Below are 15,886 nucleotides of genomic sequence, written 5' to 3'. Positions count from 1 at the left end.
GCGATTCGAATTTTTCAGTCGCGTCGGTAAAGCCCGGCGTGTTCATCTTCGTGACGACGGAAAAGAAAAAGAAGACGCGGGATATTTATCCGTTGGATTCCGCGCGTATTTATCAATTCTATATCGGTGAAACTACTCATCGGAGGCCCCCCTTTTTCCCACTGCGCGTCCACGTTATTCAGCTACACTCCGACGATTCGTGAGGATCGAGGATCGCGCAGCCGGTCCGCGTTCCGTCCCGACTGGTTCCGTGAGAAGCTCCAGGTTCCTACTCCCCGTCGTCCACCTTTCTCTCCCCTCGCCTCCCCGCACCACTCCCCTCGCCCTAGATCTCCATCCAGCTTCCCGTTCACCTCTTTCGACGACGCGCGATCTTATTCTTCGGCTACGTTCGCGCTCGCGCGCGTCACTCTTCTCGGCGACGACCTCCTCGTGTCGTCGTCAACGTCAGTGTGGCACTTGGTGAAATCTAAACGGCGCCAAGTTTACACTCGGTGGTTCGGCGACCTTCCTGGTCTACCTGGCCGCGTGGATTGCCGCCGCTCGTGCACGTTCTCCGCCGTTTCTCGCTTCCCTTTCTCTCTTTTTCTCGGCCGTTTCCGTCTCCCGCGGCGAACTCGCGCGATGATAAGACCCGGGCTTTTATGCTGAGTCGAGTAAAACGTGGTAGCCGCTCGGTAGCGGAATTGATAAGCGACCAACGGCTGCATCGATGCTATTGCCGGCGTCGTCAACATCATCGTCATAGTCGTCGTTCTCGGCACGAATTTGGATTCCGAGCGGAAATGACGACGAACAGCCGGCGTGACACCCGCGAAGAGCCGTTTCCGGATCTTGCAACGTGCGCGCGTGCTTTTAATAACGACGGCGATGACGAGAATAGCGGCGGGGAAGACGAGACGACGCGTTAACGCTACCGAGAGACTCCTTCTTCGCGGTGCGACTTACTGATGCGGAAACGAACGCGTTCGGCAGGACTGCGCAGCGAAACGAGCCCCGCCGTAAATTGCACATCAATGTCACGCATCGCAAAACAGCCGTGCTCGCGCGCCGCCGATTAAAGATATCTTTGCGTGCTATATGTATAGTGAGCGCGCGGTCGAGCGCAGTGGCAACTAAAAATAACGTATTTACGACGACCATCGATATCGCTCCGCGCTCGGCCTCCCTCGCGAGGGAGCACTCACTTTTATCCCGACTGGCGTATCCGTGCCTTGGGACTTGGGCGTGAAATTTTCATTGACCCACCCCGCGCTTCGTTTGTCAAAAGGGAGACCCGAGTTTCGCGCGGAAACTCGATGCTGGCGAACGCTGACGCGTAGAAGCAGCCGCGAGCAGCGCGGCTCGATTCGATTCGTCACGGGCGAAAAATACGAGACGGTCCCGAGAGTACCGGAGCGGCGTTAATCGCCGAAAATAATTAATCGATAACGCACGTTGAATCGATCGCCCCGGGAAGAAGAAGAGGCAAGTCTCGAAGTCGTTTCGGTCGCTTGCATAATTGACGATCACGTCACTCGGTCGTCCGACCGCGATTTCTGCGAGAGCCAATCCTTATCGGACGTGACTTCGCTCCGTCGAAGGCGCGATCGGGAGACCTCGCGAACCTCGCCCGAGGTCTTTAACCGATTTCAGCTGTTTATCGACACCTGAGGCGATTAATCGGCGTCGATTAACCCTCCCCGCGATCACTCCTGTCGCCGTTCAGCGAGAGCTGTACGACGGAAAGCAATCTAAATCGAAACAATCCGCTGGCGAACATGAGCGTGAGAAAAGCGGAGGCGCGCGACTTTCTCTCGAAAACTTCGCCGTTTCACGTGTACTTTGTTCAACGTCTCATTATGGAAAGGCGTATTAGTAGGTGTTAAATGCCAAAGAGAAAAGGGAGAAATAAAGTCTCCGGAACGAGTATCACACTGACTCGCGTGTACACTCGGGAATTCACGCGCGACCACGGCATCGCGAACTTTCAATTGTGCCAAGATAAGATAACACTGTTTTCTTTCACGCTAACACGCTTTTCACAATTTCGCAGCTCGCTCAACAAAGATCGTTATTCCGTCAATAGCTTGAATCATAGAACAAACGTTAGGTAACGCGGATTCGCGTGCGAGAGCGCTTTGTTGGGAACTCAAGAGTTTACGTTCCAGTTATTCCGCGGTATAAATATTTTATAATTAACACACGGCCTTCTCTCCCTCTCTCTGTCTCTTTTCTCATCGCACGAACGTAGCGTACGCGTAATTGAAATTTAAATCAACGCGAGCGGCGGGGGCGAGGCCCCCCTTTTTCCGCGGCGCGGAATTACGCACAATTCCCGTGCTCGTCCCAAGAAATTTAACGCGTCGAGACGCGCGAGGCGCGCCGTTTTATCGGAGGGATGATAAATTGAAGAAGATAAGTCCGCGCGAGCGAGCCCGGCTTCTCGTTCATTGTGCGCGCGTACGGTGCAAGATACGTGCGTACGCGCCGAGACGGACTTGTAATATTCCGAGAGAGATGATCGAAGAATGGGTTGCGAGCCGAGCCCGAGTCGACGTGTCCCGAGTTGCCTGATGAAGTATAATTGGCGGCGTGATTGGTTTTCCAACCTTTCACTAATGTGAACGATTAGAGGGATAGATAAGTGAAACGCGCGAGGCATTCGCGACCCGGCCTTTGCCGAGCGAGTGAGCGATTAAAACTTCGCTCGCTCCGCGCGTCGGCGTCGTGCGGAGCACCGCCCGTGTTTTCAAGCGGAATTTACGATTACGCGGCGAGGATCGATCGATGTTACCTTTCGCTATGAGACGATTGACGCGAGAGAAGCAAGGCTCCGCTCGATGAAAATGTTCGTCGGAAAATTGCCGGCCGAGATCTTTCATTAGCCGCTTCGTCCGAGTGTCAATCTGTTCCTCCACGAGAACGCTCCTTTGGATTAAACGCGGATTGAACAGCAGCGGCGAGTGGATTTAATTCAGTGAAATTTTCATTGGATTTATTTAACAGGGAGTGTCCATTTATTTATTTATTTATTTATTTAAGATTGCAACACAGGATATTGTATGTCGGTTTTGAACAGAAAAATGAACGATGAAGTAAATGCCCGAGAGCTATCTACACTGTCGGCTTGTAAACATTGTAAATTAACTGAATTAGAACATGACATGTTACGTGTATCACTTATGCAAGCCGTCGTTAATTAAAATAGGGAATAAAGCTCGCTAAGCACGCGCTAATTTATGAAAATGCCAATTAAAAAACGTGCGCGCGCGAGAGAGGGAGAAAGATGTCTATTATCGGAAGCAGCCTTTCCGAGATTGGAATCGCAAAGTGTCGGTTTAGCCGACCTGCGAAAATGTCGAGTCGCACGAAAAAGCAAGCCAAGGTAATAAAGTGGTTACGGCTGGTTTATGGAAGCATCAGGGTGATAATGATATCGCCGCGCACGCAATGCGAGAAACCGTTTTACTCCGTTGTTACATAATTACCGAGCGTAATTCTGCCGGTTCGATGCAATTATTAAGAGACGATAACGAGCGTATCGGATAATAACCCGCGTATAGATAGCAGAAATATTAGAAACCGGTTGCGTCGAAGACGCGAGACGCTCCGGCTCGCGGAACGGAAATGAGCGTTTTGTGGAAACGCGAGTGCCTCGTCATTTTCCGGCGAGCTGCTCGGCAAAAACATTATTATTGCAGAATCATTGAATATCGGATCGTGTAGCAAAGTAATCCCGGATTTTTTGGACGAAACCGAGCAAGCTTCACGTGATCAAAGTTCTCCAAGCGCGCCCGAGTCGAAATTTTAGTTCTACATTGAACCTCGAATTCTTCATTTGAGGCGTTATTCAGCGTCTATTTAGCTACTACTTTAACACTAAAATATGTCCGAAATTTCCTTTTGTGCCGCTAGAGCGTCAAAGCAGGTTACGATCAAGATTATAGCCGAATGTTGCGGGGTCAAAATAGCATCTTAACATCTGTTTGTAGGAGTTTGAGTTTCAATGTAAGAGTTCTAGGTTCTATTTTCCTAAAAGTAGGTTCGCACGACTGCTAAAAGCATTAAAGTAGGCGCAAAATTTCGACTCGGGCGACGCAACAATTTGACTTGACATCACCAGTGTACCCGCTATTTCCCGAGCACGTTGCACGTTGGGTATTTTGGATCGATGGTTTCATTTGGAAAATCCGGAGTTACTTCTTACACAGTCCTGATGCATTCTGTCTTCTATCGTCATAAACGTCACAAACATCGAGCACCCCTCGGCACCGCTCGAGCGCGCGTTCACAGCACCGCTCGGCGTAAATCGGGGTAAATCGCACGAGCGAGACACCTCCGGTTTTCGATTTAAACTGCCGCGTTCATTTGCGCCCGGCCGAGCACCAGGTCCGAAATTAATCAAACGGAAAATCCGATTAACCCCTCGGCCGCGATCCGGCCTCGACCATAGTCGTGGGCGATTCGCGAGCATTATGCGAGGCCGAAATTCCGGTTAAATCGTTTTGCCGACCCCGTCGAGCGGATAATGCGCGGCTACTTGCGGAAGAATCACCCGCGGGAAAATCCCGGGCCGTTGTTTTCCGGCGGGACGATTTTCCGGGATCTTCGGGGAAAGAGCAATTTGGGAGATGGACGTTTCTCTTTTTTTCCTTCTGCGCTCCGGACCGCGCGCGGAACTGATCGAAATGCAATCAGCTCGCGAATGTCGGGTTCCCATGTTTTACACGCGGCGTATTTTATCGCCCTGGCGTAGATCAGCGCGTAAACGTAACGAGGAACCTGTTCGTGCGCGCGGCATCATCCGCCGGATCGGCGAATGTTACGAACGTGCGAAATGGTCGAAACCTGATTTACGACGCAATTCATAACAATCGCCGTGGTCTCGTGTGTCATTGTGTAATTAAACAACGCCGGGAATTACGATGCACTTTTAATCCTGTTGACGGATTTTCGAGTGGTGCCATTCGTTCGACGGGCCACTCCGAGAGAAAAGATGAGTCAAATATTCAGGAAATACATTAAATTAATTGAAACTGGAGCAAATTTGGATTAAACGGCTATTTGTGGGAAACAAATGTTTAACGGCTCATTTAACATCCTTTTATCCGCGGGGAATTGTTTTGCAGTGTACCTGAATTATTTATCGCTGTGTACAAAATGGAAAATAACTAAACTTTTCAAAATGCAAAACGCAAAGCTCAAAGTCCACGAATTCGCAGCTTCGCTGCACATAGCTGCGATGTAAATATGTATTCGATTCTCTTTGACTCCGTAAATTTTCACAGGATAAACTGTCTAGGATAACAGAATTTACTTTTCAGTGTTTCCGAGATTTCATTTTTATCAAAACGGTTTCGAAAAGAAAAAAATGCAAATTTTATTCATGATGTAACAGATTCTGCAAATCCGACGGTATTATCGTTATAATCCCGGAAATGCAATCTTCTGAAAATATACTAGAAGCCGGCCGCTTCTTCCGCAAAGCGCTTTACACGAAGGATTTAGGGAAGCGCGGTTCTTTCGGTGAAATCCTATCCCGTAGTTGCACAAGCACTCGCTTCGATTGGATAAAGCAAGGACAAGTGACGGGTATTAAACACTTCTCTTGCACGTGTTACACGATCCGGCCAGACGATCAAACCGCCTAACAATAAGAGAATATTCTGCGAATAAAATAAAATAATAATGAGAGAGTAAAATGAAAATGAGAGAAATTTGCCGTTTCTTCCGTGTGTGGAGCTGACGTAAATTAATCCAAAGATCGGTTAAAATTCGCGATATTAATATTAATAAATGTAAATATAAATACTAAAATTTAACCAACGATTCTAATGAATGCTTTGTGTTTTATCTTACGACTAATGTAACGTAAATATTGATAAAACGACGAGAGAACAATGAGTATCAGTCATCCGCGTCATCAAACGGAAAATTAACAAATGGCTCGTAATTAAGTACATAAAGATACGTTAAACACTACCTCTGTCTATTTATCCACTTTAAGCTACTACACCCACAGAAAAGATTTCTGGACTTAATGCTATTACTCTTTAATCTATCATAAAATAAGATCGCTATAGCGACAATCATATTTATTATTGAAAAGAAGCATATTTTAATCTTGAATAGAAAATTCGAAAATCTAGATTTAAATAATCTTGGTGCTATCTCATTAATTTTCTCAGAAGAATTTAGATACAAATTTGTAGCAAGTTCAAAATATTCTTGATTTAAGAATATTGTGAGATCTAAAAGACATCTTATTCTATTCTTCTAAGAGAATTTGTAGAATCTGCACAAAACGGCCAATATTTATGTGTTGCAATCGAAAATCGGGAAAGTGTTTCTGTTACTTACAATGAATAAGTGCAATACTCTACAAGAAATATTAAAAGATATGGAAATGTAAGTAAGTATACAATAGAGACATTTCCATATCTTTTAATATTTCTTGTAGAGTATTGCACTTATTCATTGTAAATAACAGAAACACAGAAACACTTTCCCGATTTTCGGTTGCAACACATAAATATTGGCCGTTTTATCGGAATAAAGGACGCAGAAGCGCCGAGTCGACGAGCGACTGTGAGAAAATGATGCGTCGACATCGACAAAGCCTACTATAAAGTGGCGCTAATATCAAATTATTCTACATACAAGAATATATAAGCATAAATTTGTATACGTTACTCTTGTCTCAAGACAGTAAGACAATGTTATTTAATTCGAGAGAGAAGAATAGAAATTACTGATTTAAATTAAAAATTGTTTTATTTTCATATTTTTTATACTTGTAATACGATTAAATTAGTCACGAATATTTTTCGTCTTGTTATCAGAAATCCTTTCTGAGGGTGTAGTTTCATTTCTTCTTTATCTCATCTCTTTTTTTATAAACAGTGATAACAGATGCATTGGCAGATGTGCAGATTGAGTGCAGTGACAGCGAGATCCGGATTCTGACTTATAATCCGATAACGAGTGACTCAAGCGTCCACAAATGGCGATGCAAAGGGGGCCTGGAAAAAGATAGGGCACACACGACCATTCGCTTCCTTCGTGCAATTCTGCACAATTCTCTTTGTAATTTTTTCTCCGCTTTACTCGCTTTGTTTTTCCATTCTCCGAAATGATAAGGACCGACTCATGCCGGACGACGCAGATATCGTATCACTGATTACCTATAGTTACCAGTCGCCGCCATTGTTACTTTCTACATGTATTCAGGATATTGCACAGAATTTCATATTAAATCAAAGAATCAAATCTCACGAATAATTTTGCAAATCATTAAATAAAAATTAAACTCTGCGATTTAATTAAACCGAAAATTGAGATCAACACGATCTCCATAAAGAAAAGAAATCAGTACTTCAATTAATATGTTAAAAATGAAGTGCGCCAACATCAATCAATCTCAGCTAATGACTCGATTATGCGCGCGCGAAAATTCTGGATCGCGATCGATAATGAAAAGCGTAAATCTCACAGAAGCTGGAAAGCAACGAGGTGACTCGCGGCAGACTGCAAAATTCACTCCCCGCGGCTCTCATGGCGCTCTAACATTTATCGGGATTGTTTGCGAAACCGGTTAATGTTCTCGCGTGCAAGGAGAGCGCGCGGCGGGGAGATCGCGCGCGTTAAGGGGAACAGGCGCGGAATAATAATGATCTCGCATCCGCACGCGCGTTGCCGTAATCCGCCCGAGCGGCCGCGAACACGCGCGCGCGCGCGATCCCGAACTTCACTTCGACGCTTCTTCGACTTGCAGCGCGATCCGGTGTCCGCTCGAGGACGTCAGTACGTACGTCACGTAAGTCGCGTAAAATACGGACTCGCAATGGCACACGTCGTAGCAACAGGCGCATTTGCCATTACAATTCGATGCCTCCATTTGTATCATCCGTATATCAGGTCAGACCGGCTGCGGGGAATGCAGATTTTGCACTCGACGGGGAGGAACGCATGCAAACATCAACAATTTTTCATCAATAATTATTTCGTATCGGACGATGTAAAACATTTGTTATGTTTCGCGATAGACAGAGACAGAGAAAGAGAGAGAGGGAGAGGGAGGTGTACGCGATATTTAAAACAGCGCAAGCTGTAACGTGGTATTAACGCTTGATCGCTTACGCGAGAGCCACGCACGAATCGCCCGGTAATTATATCCCGCACGCCCGTCATTGCGAGAACTATCCTTCCCCTCCAGCGTGCTTCTTTTTTTTCCTTTTTTTTCTTCTGTTCGGCGCGTATTTTGTACTTTCTTCGCTCCAGATTAGCGTTCTCGCGCGGTAATTGTATATATCGCGGGCTAAGAAAATTGCGCCGGTGCGCGGGGATATCACGTGCAAAGAGCCTCTGTCAATCAGCGTGCTCGTCATAATCGAGGTGTGCACCGTACGTCATAATTTCGCAATCTCGCGCTTACATTCCGTTACGCGCACCGTTGCGCTACCAAAATTCCGCGCTGCCATTTTCCCTTCTTTCATCTTTTACTACTTCGAGTATCGCTCCGCAAGTGTTAACACTTATTATTTTTTACTGTAAATATTAATCTATTCCTAATCAATTATTTGATTTCTTTCGTTTTGTTAGTTTTTCCTATGTATTTTAATCACGAATTCTGATTAAGCCCTTTCGGAGATTCCTTACAATTAGAGAGTTCGTTGTATACTAATACCTGAGGCAATCCTTTGCAGTCAATCGATCATTCCTGATTCGGACTCGACGAAGCGCAGGACAATGGACGCGCTTGAGGCATTCGTCATCGCGAGATAAGACGTCGTCGTCGTTGTCGGCGATTCCGGTGTCACCGCGCGAAATTTATCCGCGCAACGAGGTAGCGCAACCGACGAGAGAGACTGCTTCTTTTTTTTCTACTGCGCCACGCAGCGCTGTACGAGCGTGACTATTTTTACGATTTAACGCGGCAGAGTCACGTGCCAAGCCCGAAAAAATGCTGCGCTCATACGCCGGTTACCTCTGACGCACTCGAGAGCGATTGCATCGCCCGTGTGCAGGTGACATATTTATAGGTCAGAGCGAGGCGATCTCTTCTCTCGCAAATCGTCCGGCAAAAAGCGAGATCGATCGCAAACTCGACGCGCGCGATTGACGATCAGCAAAAAACTTACACGCGGATAACTTAGTAGGTCACGTAGGAACGGAAAGGATCCTTCTGCGGGAGATAATGCGAGAGATCATAGAAATTAATGCCGACATCTTTCAACATATTTTCCTTGACTTGCACTTCCCCGAAGATTTCTCTATTTACGAGACGACGATTTACAGGCGGCGATAATAAAAGTTTATAATCTCAGAAAATTGTATTGAAATCTCCCGTCGATACGGACCGTCCCCGAGAGGCAAACGATCGTTACGACAGAGAAAATGAAGGGAAATTGCCAGCAAGCGCGAAAAGTTTCCCGATCGTCGGAATGCAACGTAATTATTTTTCAATGCCACGCGGCTTCCCTAACGGGCTCTCTACGCCACGGACGAGTTACGCTTATTATACAACAATAAGAGCAACAATAAGGTTACCCGCATTACGCCACTTTCTCCCGGCCGATGGTGTCGAACGACGGTAAGTGCACGGCCGGGCTGTGCTCATAAAATCCCGTCGTTCAGGACAATTCTGATTGAATCTCGCCGCCCGTCGTGACGCGGAAATGTACACCCACAGAAAAGATTTCTGGACTTAATGCTATTACTCTTTAATTTATCATAAAATAAGATCGCTATAGCGACAATCATATTTATTATTGAAAAGAAGCATATTTTAATCTTGAATAGAAAATTCGAAAATCTAGATTTAAATAATCTTGGTGCTATCTCATTAATTTTCTCAGAAGGATTTAGATACAAATTTGTAGCAAGTTCAAAATATTCTTGATTTAAGAATATTGTGAGATCTAAAAGACATCTTATTCTATTCTTCTAAGAGAATTTGTAGAATCTGCACAAAACGGCCAATATTTATGTGTTGCAATCGAAAATCGGGAAAGTGTTTCTGTTACTTACAATGAATAAGTGCAATACTCTACAAGAAATATTAAAAGATATGGAAATGTCTCTATTGTATATACTTACTTACATTTCCATATCTTTTAATATTTCTTGTAGAGTATTGCACCTATTCATTGTAAATAACAGAAACACAGAAACACTTTCCCGATTTTCGGTTGCAACACATAAATATTGGCCGTTTTATCGGAATAAAGGACGCAGAAGCGCCGAGTCGACGAGCGACTGTGAGAAAATGATGCGTCGACATCGACAAAGCCTACTATAAAGTGGCGCTAATATCAAATTATTCTACATACAAGAATATATAAGCATAAATTTGTATACGTTACTCTTGTCTCAAGACAGTAAGACAATCTTATTTAATTCGAGAGAGAAGAATAGAAATTACTGATTTAAATTAAAAATTGTTTTATTTTCATATTTTTTATACTTGTAATACGATTAAATTAGTCAAGAATATTTTTCGTCTTGTTATCAGAAATCCTTTCTGAGGGTGTATGTTTGAACCGGGGAAAACAACGATAAACCATCGCCAATGAAATTATGCAGCGAGATTACGCTTCGAAAGTTAATAAGAACATTCTACCGGCAACACGAGCGCAATTTATCTTCGGCTTCATTATTCAGCTTCGGGAATGGACAAAGATGTTTTTATCGATAACGAGCAAGGTTTAATTATTCAATCATCCAAACCGAATATTCCTCATGCTAATGAACAAAATGAGACTTTATAAATACGTTTGTTGCTGTTTATTAACAGTTGTCAGCTGTTACCTTAGAGAGTTTGGTACGGGATTACCGTTGGTCTTCCACTGGTTGGGATCTTTTTAAATGGAACATGGTCTGACTCGTGAAAAAAAAAGCGTGTTATCGGTAATCTCCTAAAATAGCATTGCACGATGAATACGATTTATAGACGCTCCACTGTTTTGTTGCAGACTGTTCCGATATCCTATTATATTAATGACAGTTTATTCGGTCATCTCGCGGAGCTTGAATTTTTCTTGATTAATGTATCGGGCATCACTATCAACTACTATCTACGAATTAAAAATGAGTACTCGGCGTAATTGCTTGATGACGCTGAAAATTAATTAGTCAAACTTCAAATCAAATCGTGATTTAACGTCAGCTTGATTCAACGCTCGCTGCCAATTCGGAAATCACGTTCCACGATCGTCGAGGTGACAGAATATTTTCATCTTTCAATATCAGCGTCTATTCTCGACTTCCGCTCGAATTTTCCATCGGCTGAGAGAGCGCATTGAGCGCGCGCGGGTTTTCGATTTCAAATGAGCGTTAAACGGCACGCTACACATGCACACACGTACGAAAATAAACGAGTAACCGATACGATTGACGAGCGCGCGGTTTATTCTCGGCGTTTTGATATTTCGTCGCAGTGCAACACACTCGCCAACGCTCGGTCGCGTCTCGCGGCGAGACAATGATGATAATATTGCTAGTTACATGCACTTTCATCTCACGAATCAAGTGAACTGAACCACCGCGGAAAACCTCAACGAAACACGAGCGAGGAGCGACTTACTTTTCTTTACACGCGCCGAATTCGCTAAAAACCGCGAGTGTCACGGTCGAGTGTGACTTGAGCCCTCGCCAAAGAACTTTTGCACTTTTGAGTTTTGGCTGTTCAAATCAATACGCGCGACGAAAAAATTTCCGCCGAGATAAGAAAACGAAGACTCACTTAGAGAGTATTTTTTATTAATATAAGGAACAAATCGCACGTAATACGCATCGTGCGAAATAATCTGCGAGTAATCCCCGAATTGTTAATATCGGTCCAAAAGTCGCACGATTTAACACGTAAGCATAATTTCGATCAGATTGAACGAGTCTCTGTCGAATCGCAGCGCAATTCCGCTGCAGTTTTCCGTTGTGGAGAAAAAGAGATTCTGTAAACGCGATTTAACAATTTCTCGTGGCGTTAGGTCATAGATTGATCGTCCGATGATAAACCAAGCGCGACAAAACGATGGACGAGCGAAGAAATTGTTTTCGTAGATTGTGATCGCGCATCGATATCTGAATCATTTATCGCGCGTTATCTCTAGCTCGCTCGGTGTTGTACGCCGATGTCGTACCAGTTTCTCACGAACTACTTACCGTTTCTTTCGTGTCAAGTAAATAAACGTCGTGAGATATTAATATCTTGAAACTGTTAACTTGGAAGATTGTAAATAAATGATGCATGTTCTCGCTGGAGATACATCATTAAATTAATTACAAGCTCTCGTAGCTCTTAAAAAAACAGGAAGTACGAACGAGGGTAAAAAAGCGATTATAAAACAAAGGAAAGATGCGATTATTAAACATCACGACAGGCCTTTTTTGTCAAGAATGACGTCACGTTACAAGAACACCGCGAATTTCCGCAAATAAAACGCTCGGTATAAATGTCGCGCGTTGTTCTTAAAGATCCTCGGTAGATTAAGAGCAGATTAGATAAAACGTAAAGGTGACGAATATTTCATGCGGAATCTTGCAGCGCTCGGCTGACGAAACGTTACGACCGCGAAAGGAAATCTCGAAAGTCGGAGTGAATAATCGCCGGCGAATGATGCCGAGACCAAAAAGGAGAGAAGACAAAAAAATTCATCCGTTGCGAATTCGCTTATCTACCTCGGAAATGTCATCTCTGTGACGGACGTCGCAAATCACCGTTACCAACATCTTGCAACGCGAAATTCTCGTTATACGAGGAATAAATTATGATATCGCGGTGGATATTAAGTGATCGAGCAATCCGCGCAATGAGCTCCTTTGTCCGATTCTTTGTTCGTTCTGCGTTAACGGAAATTTACTTGCATATCGCGTTTCTTTGGTGTTTGATCGAGATGTAATGTATCGTTGAACATTAAACGTTTCAGTAACGACTAAAACGAGGTAGCGAGAGGAATGTTAGAAATGATCAATGAGGAGAAAATTGTTTTAAAAAAGTAAAAAAGTAAGTAATACATTTTAAAGATACAAAGCACGCGATTAAAATTTAATAACGCTTGGTGTATCTCGAAACGGTAGCAGGAAAGATAATCGGTAGTTGATAATCAAAAAAACATTGATTGATGCGCAGTAACGGCGAGTGAATTCCTCGCGATAAGAGAAAAGGCAGACATTTGAAAAAAACGTAACTTCCCGAGTCGAAATTTTAGTTCTACATTGAACCTCGAATTCTTCATTTGAGGCGTTACTCAGCGTCTATTTAGCTACTACTTTAACACTAAAATATGTCCGAAATTTCCTTTTTTGCCGCTAGAGCCTCAAAGCAGGTTACGATCAAGATTATAGCCGAATGTTGCGGGGTCAAAATAGCATCTTAACATCTGTTTGTAGGAGTTTGAGTTTCAATGTAAGAGTTCTAGGTTCTATTTTCCTAAAAGTAGGTTCGCACGACTGCTAAAAGCATTAAAGTAGGCGCAAAATTTCGACTCGGGATATTTCGTGACACAGCCCGAGTCGAAATTTTAGTTCTACAGTGAACCTCGAATTCTTCATTTGAGGCGTTACTCAGCGTCTATTTAGCTACTACTTTAACACTAAAATATGTCCGAAATTTCCTTTTTTGCCGCTAGAGCGTCAAAGCAGGTTACGATCAAGATTATAGCCGAATGTTGCGGGGTCAAAATAGCATCTTAACATCTGTTTGTAGGAGTTTGAGTTTCAATGTAAGAGTTCTAGGTTCTATTTTCCTAAAGTAGGTTCGTAAGACTGCTAAAAGCATTAAAGTAGGCGCAAAATTTCGACTCGGGATATTCCGTGACACAGCCCGAGTCGAAATTTTAGTTCTACAGTGAACCTCGAATTCTTCATTTGAGGCGTTACTCAGCGTCTATTTAGCTACTACTTTAACACTAAAATATGTCCGAAATTTCCTTTTTTGCCGCTAGAGCCTCAAAGCAGGTTACGATCAAGATTATAGCCGAATGTTGCGGGGTCAAAATAGCATCTTAACATCTGTTTGTAGGAGTTTGTGTTTCAATGTAAGAGTTCTAGGTTCTATTTTCCTAAAGTAGGTTCGTACGACTGCTAAAAGCATTAAAGTAGGCGCAAAATTTATACTCGGGATATTCCGTGACACAGCCCGAGTCGAAATTTTAGTTCTACATTGAACCTCGAATTCTTCATTTGAGGCGTTACTCAGCGTCTATTTAGCTACTACTTTAACACTAAAATATGTCCGAAATTTCCTTTTTTGCCGCTAGAGCCTCAAAGCAGGTTACGATCAAGATTATAGCCGAATGTTGCGGGGTCAAAATAGCATCTTAACATCTGTTTGTAGGAGTTTGTGTTTCAATGTAAGAGTTCTAGGTTCTATTTTCCTAAAGTAGGTTCGTACGACTGCTAAAAGCATTAAAGTAGGCGCAAAATTTCGACTCGGGATATTCCGTGACACAGCCCGAGTCGAAATTTTAGTTCTACATGAACCTCGAATTCTTCATTTGAGGCGTTACTCAGCGTCTATTTAGCTACTACTTTAACACTAAAATATGTCCGAAATTTCCTTTTTTGCCGCTAGAGCCTCAAAGCAGGTTACGATCAAGATTATAGCCGAATGTTGCGGGGTCAAAATAGCATCTTAACATCTGTTTGTAGGAGTTTGTGTTTCAATGTAAGAGTTCTAGGTTCTATTTTCCTAAAGTAGGTTCGTACGACTGCTAAAAGCATTAAAGTAGGCGCAAAATTTTGACTCGGGATATTCCGTGACACAGCCCAAGTCGAAATTTTAGTTCTACATTGAACCTCGAATTCTTCATTTGAGGCGTTACTCAGCGTCTATTTAGCTACTACTTTAACACTAAAATATGTCCGAAATTTCCTTTTTTGCCGCTAGAGCCTCAAAGCAGGTTACGATCAAGATTATAGCCGAATGTTGCGGGGTCAAAATAGCATCTTAACATCTGTTTGTAGGAGTTTGAGTTTCAATGTAAGAGTTCTAGGTTCTATTTTCCTAAAAGTAGGTTCGCACGACTGCTAAAAGCATTAAAGTAGGCGCAAAATTTCGACTCGGGATATTCCGTGACACAGCCCGAGTCGAAATTTTAGTTCTACATTGAACCTCGAATTCTTCATTTGAGGCGTTACTCAGCGTCTATTTAGCTACTACTTTAACACTAAAATATGTCCGAAATTTCCTTTTTTGCCGCTAGAGCCTCAAAGCAGGTTACGATCAAGATTATAGCCGAATGTTGCGGGGTCAAAATAGCATCTTAACATCTGTTTGTAGGAGTTTGAGTTTCAATGTAAGAGTTCTAGGTTCTATTTTCCTAAAAGTAGGTTCGTACGACTACTAAAAGCATTAAAGTAGGCGCAAAATTTCGACTCGGGTTAGATTTCAACCGTAGTGTAATCTACGAAACAGTGCGCGGGTAATGAAGAGTGCGCCATAACGAAATTGCAGCAGCATTACCGTAATTGTAGTAACGGCCGACTACGTTGTCGCGAGTGAGTCTACTTTTACAGAACGGCGAAAACAAAGCCGTCATGTTTGTGATGCAAGTCGCACAGAGACACGTTATTATCTTGTTGTTTTCAATTAATTAACAGACACAAATTAATTACGGAATTACTGTAATTAATTAACTACTGCATACATTTCGTAATGCAATTTTATCAACACTCAGAGGTATCTCTAGAAAGAAATCAAGTTGGGATCAAACTCGCTCGAGCAAGTTTGCGTCAGCGATGAGGAAGAAACGCGTAATGTCGCGCTTCGATTTTGCAAGTGCGTAATGACGAAGCAACGCGATCAACGAGAGCGAGCAAGAGCGAGAGAAAGGGGGAGGAGGGAGAGAAAGAGCTTTGCGATCGTAATCACGGTCGTTATTTCTCGGCGCTCGGAAAAGCCGTT

The 15,886-nt window shown here is 43.5% G+C and overlaps 1 protein-coding gene across 2 annotated transcripts in view; it reads right to left on the bottom strand.

The window, feature by feature from the left end:
• The window catches only part of LOC105285307 (nuclear receptor coactivator 2), a 135,064-nt gene that overhangs the window by 94,832 nt on the left and 24,346 nt on the right, over nucleotides 1–15,886 (bottom strand). The gene's annotated exons all lie outside the window — the stretch shown is intronic.

This window comes from Ooceraea biroi, chromosome 11 (genome assembly GCF_003672135.1).
Source record: "Ooceraea biroi isolate clonal line C1 chromosome 11, Obir_v5.4, whole genome shotgun sequence".
NCBI lineage: Eukaryota > Metazoa > Arthropoda > Insecta > Hymenoptera > Formicidae > Ooceraea > Ooceraea biroi.
The sequence above is the reverse complement of the archived record's forward strand: the minus strand, read 5'-3'. Positions and strand labels throughout refer to the sequence as shown.